The sequence below is a fragment of the Natrix helvetica genome, assembly GCF_964273705.1.
Source record: "Natrix helvetica genome assembly, chromosome: 6".
NCBI lineage: Eukaryota > Metazoa > Chordata > Lepidosauria > Squamata > Natricidae > Natrix > Natrix helvetica.
The window spans coordinates 32,029,455-32,034,607 of record NC_138553.1 but is presented as its reverse complement, the minus strand read 5'-3'; positions in this window follow the sequence as shown (position 1 = coordinate 32,034,607).

Sequence of the window (5,153 nt, the reverse complement as noted above, 5' to 3'; positions counted from 1 at the left end):
GGAACCCCCCATCTCCAACTCCTTCCCCTTACTTGGTATTTGGGCTGTGCTGGAGCCTTTGGGCTTCAGCGCCGTCTTAACAGCAATATGGGCCCTGGGAAAAGCAGTGTACTGGGGCCCCTACGACAACTACTCACAGGAATAAAAATGTGAAACATTACAAATATGCTATGCAGCAAGAACTAATCAACATGATAAACATTTGAACAATATACGAGGCTTGGAAAACACTATAATAATCAGTAAGCATTACAGCTGCTGTATTTATATGATACAAGGTGCATTGAAGGGTTAACATACACAGATTAGTATGGCCCCCCCTATGCTCGTGGGGGGTCCTGGGCAAGTGCCCATCAGGCCTATGCGTTAAGACAGCCCTGGGCTTCTTGGGGCTTCAGAAGGAGAATTTCTGTTCTAATCCAGTGCAGTTTAAGGTTCTTTTGATATAATACAAATTATGAACCGAACATGGGGGTGGGGGGTGGGGGGTGGGGGGGGGTTCAGTTAAAAAAGTAAAAAGCCTGCATCATCCAAAATCTGCTCTTTATAGAGTCAATACTCTAGTAACATTTTGTACAAAGAAGTTTGTGATTCCTGTCTTGTGATATGAGAATGAAAAAGATAACTGTGAAGCTGTCATGCAGCTATAAACAGAATTTAGTAAAAGATGGAGGAGGAGGAGGAGGAGGAGGAGGAGGAGGAGGAGGAGGAGGAGGAGGAGGAGGAGGAGGAGGAGATCGGAAATGAAAGTGGTGGATTATAATAAGTAGGAGCAGGCAACTTGGGGATCTCCAGATGCTATAGAATTTAACTTCAGCATGTATTAATGCATGTTATTTGATACTTCCAGAGCTTGTAATCCAACATTTCTGGAGGGCATCAGGCTGCCATTGGAGCATTTTGCAGTGGAAAGGATTAGAATAGAATTCTTTCCATTAAAAAAAACCACCTCGATCAAAGCAGAGAAATATTTCTTTGTCGTGCGCAATCTGAAGGAAAACAAGAACAGGTATACAATCTGTTATAAACCCATTTTGTTTTCTCACAATATCCAAAGTAAAGATAAATGTTCTTTGTAAACTGGAAGTTAGAAAATTTGTATCTTCACGGACAAACCTCAGGCAAGATAATCACATTTTTCTCTGAGGGTTCTAGCCTCTTCCCCAAAGAGATGTAATCTAACAGAATTGAGGTCACCTTGACAGCCCTTCACTCTCTTTTTTACCCGGCAAATCAAAGCGTTTTTCATGTATTCACTTTCCTCAAAGCTGCTCATTTATACAAATAAACTCACTAAGAATGTGTAGGTTGCCAGAATCTTGGCCTCATTATGTAACCAATTAGGATGTTGGTTTGAGCTCCGAGCTTGGCAATTTGGTTGCAAACATTTCACCACCATTCAAGGAGACATCGTCAGTGCCATAGGTAGCCAATGCCATATGCCACCAAACTGCAGAATTTAGGCTGGATTAATGGCACCAGAAAAAGCAACTTGCTTCTCTCATGTCTTCCTTAATTTCGTATCTATAGTTTCTTGAATTCCACAGGGTATCTCATTTAATTCTAAAACAATAAGGGGCCCAAATGTTAAACAGGAAAGACTTTACTGGACAGTCCCATTTCGGTTTAAAGGGCAGTCCCGTTCCCCCTTCTCCACAGAGCAGCTGCAGATGGAAGGCATAAGGGGCTGTAGGAAGTTATCACCTAGCCCTCTCCCAGAAAAATGAAATATCCTAGGAAATATTGATAAGGCAGAATATTATATTTTCCTGGATGTGGAAAAGGGAGAAACACATTTTAAACACAGAGTAAATTCCTGCAACTTCCCAACTTTGTCAATGGGCCATTAAGAAGGCCAAGCTAGTCCACTTTACATAATAAAGAGTTCAGCTCCAGGGGGATGGGTGTAGAGTTCTGGCAGTGACAATGAAGGCATGATAATATAAGCCTTTACTCAACTGACCACATGGCAGCTGAACTCAATCAAACCTGAATTCAAAACAGCCTAGAGGGTTGCCCCTGCATGGGCCCATGGGAGTCTGACAACCAATCAGAATACACTTCTTACACAGGAACAGGAAACAGAGAGGTGAGGCAGAACAGATTATAAAAATCCCTGCAAGCCCTTCTTCAGCCCTTCTTGTCTGCTCTTCCCCTTCTCTTCCCTTCTCTTCTTCTCCACCAACATTGAAGCATGTGATCACCTTTTCTGTTCAGGGCTCAAGCCATGTGGTCCTGTCCATCATTAAAACCATCTTTCCAAGCAGCCTCCATGTCTCCAGTGTCTTTTTCCCCACTTGGAGCCGAACCCAGAAGGAGATTTCTCCCAACAGGGCAAACCCTTCTGCCACATACCCCCAGCCTTAGCATCAAATTGCCTATGCCAGGGGTGTCCAAACTTGGCAACTTTAAGACTTGTGGACTTCAACTCCCAGAATTCCCCAGCCAGCTCTTCTGGGAATTGAAATCCACAAGTCTTAAAGTTGCCAAGTTTGGACACCCCTGGCCTATGCTGAGTGGTGGCAGAAAAAGCAGTTGGACTCAGAAACAAGTGATAGGCGCTAGAGAGGGAATATATAGTAAAGCCTGAAGTTCCTTCAGTATCTATTGGCAACTTTGGGAGCTGCACTTTAGCACTGAAAAGCACTTGACATGTTGCTTTTCAGCTTGCCAAGGGACCTTGGCAAACCTTGGAAGGCAGTTCTTTTCCTGCCCACTTTTAGCTGCAAGGGGGGGAGGGGGGAGGATACAGTCTCCAATCCTGAGGAACAGAGCCATTTCACAAGGGACCTGGTAGATAAAAAGAATATCTCCCATAAGTCTGAAGGGGGAAATCTGATAGATAAATGTATGTAAAAATGTTAATATTTAAATGGAATATTGACTTTTAACCTGGCCTGTGGGTGCATGGGAAGAGATTTTGCCCTGAAATGGCAGTGAAAAAAGCTGTCTGGCTGTGGCAGGCCCCTGAGCCAAGAGATTGCTCAATCCTGATGCGTACAAGGGAAGAATAGAAAGAAGTGGACTCTCCAATTGCCAAAAACAGAATGGCTCCGGAGGACAATGGCCAGGGACTGGAGGGAGGCAGCAGCTTAAAGTGACCAATAGGAGTTGACAAAATCCCATCCTCTTACCTGCATCACCAATGACATCATCAGTGAGGCATTCTAGATTGGATTAGGTCCATGGCAAACATTGTGTCAGGAGGCAAGGGGGAATAATAATGTAAAGCTGAAACTGCAAAAGAGGTCTTGAAGCGGATTCTGGTAAGGATTATGGGTGAGAAGAGGCAAAGTCATCGAGACATGTCACATGAAAATATTTAACTGGAGCATCTTTATGCAGTGATTATGGGGAAACACAAGGATGAGCACATGTTTTGTTGCAATATTGCCATCTAGTGTCAGGCTGTTAGAAATAAAAAAATAAACATGAGTATGATTCATGTTCATTTCATTTGTATAGAACTGAATGTAAGGATTAAATGATTTTTACAAGAGGAGAAATGTATATATGTGGAGGTGATGGGAGAACAGAGTCCTTCCCTGCCTTATCAATCTGTACTGTAGCTAGTAAGAAAAACTCTGCACCTGGAGAATGATTCTACTGCAGGCACTCAGGGGTAAAAATGACCAAAGGCTAATTATCCTTTTAAAAAGGCAGGGAAAATGGATTCAAATCAGGCAAGGAGTGAGCCTTCGTCTGTCCTCAGGGTGATTATTCTATTTATTTTCTATCCCAACTTTCTACCTAAAAGCCACTTAAAATTTCTAGCAAATACAAGCACGTAAATAAAAATAATTCAAATTCTTTCTATTTGCAACTTAGCAGGTATAGTTAAAGGAAGGTTTTAATTGCTTTCCTGGGGATGGATCAAGTAGGAGTATAATAATCTTAGTTGGGAATAGTGTAGGAGAAGCTTGTCCTTGGCTTTTCATGCCAATCGAACTGCCTTATCAATGCCACCCTGAAATAGGCAGAATTGTCATTCAAATAATTAGGCCCAAAAGAATAAATTTCCATTATTATCTGCTGAATTAAAAATTGCATTATTATTCTTAACACAGAATACAATAAAACTGTATTAAGAATTGCACTACTATTCGTAATATAGAATCTCATAAAATTATCAAAACCAATGGTCTTTCCTCAAAATTGCCAGACATAAGGGTTCATTGTCTTTGAACTTTGATTGCACTAAGAGTATTTGGAAGCACTTTGAGTAGCTGTTTGAATAGTTCACAGCCACTGTGAAATCATAAATAGGTTCAATTCTTGAGAGAAAATATATCTTGTGTAAATCACACCTTGGATCACCTGATAAGCCTGCCTGAACCTTTACTCTGAAATCATGCAAGTCCCATCTGCTCACTCAATTACACAAGTTTAGCTTTCTGGACAAGTCTCCTCCTGAAAGGATAACAACTCTTTAAAACCATTTTCTAGAGTTCTTTTGTTTTTAGATAACAAATAAATGTGTTCTTATTTCTATGAAGGAATGGAGATGAACAATTCTAGTAAATTCTAAACGAGAACTGCTTTGGTCCTATTGTTTGAGGTGGCTTATAGTTTTATTGGAAACTGACCAAATAATTATCGTAATGGAAAGTGACTCCTGTTATTCTCTCCTGCTTCAAGAGCAGTTGGACATTTAGCCTTCTCTTTGCAGATACATACAGTTCTCGATTTACATGACTGGCATCTAAGTTGTTTAATATTTTAAACAATTTTGTTTGATACTTAAGATTAATACACTATCGATTACTGATACTTTAGAGAAATTGAATAAATCTTTCATACTTTAATTTGTGCAAAATATTTATATATTGTTTTCTACATTGTTTTAAAAGACGATTCAAATATGAAATATCCGTTGTAAATTGCTTCAGTATTCTTAATTAACAGTGCACCACTTGAGAGAGGGGCGTAAACTGGAGCATTTGTGTTGCCCACGTGTTTCAAGGAGACTAGTGGATTTTTTTTTCATTCCTGGGAGTAGCAGTTATTGTGTTTTGTATTTCTTGTGTACTCATGCTATATAAATGTAAAGGCAAAATGAATAAAATCTTTGTATCATATCCTACTTGACAGTCTAGTAACAGATCAAACAATTATGTTCCGATTAGGCATACAATATATTGGTAGTCACAATA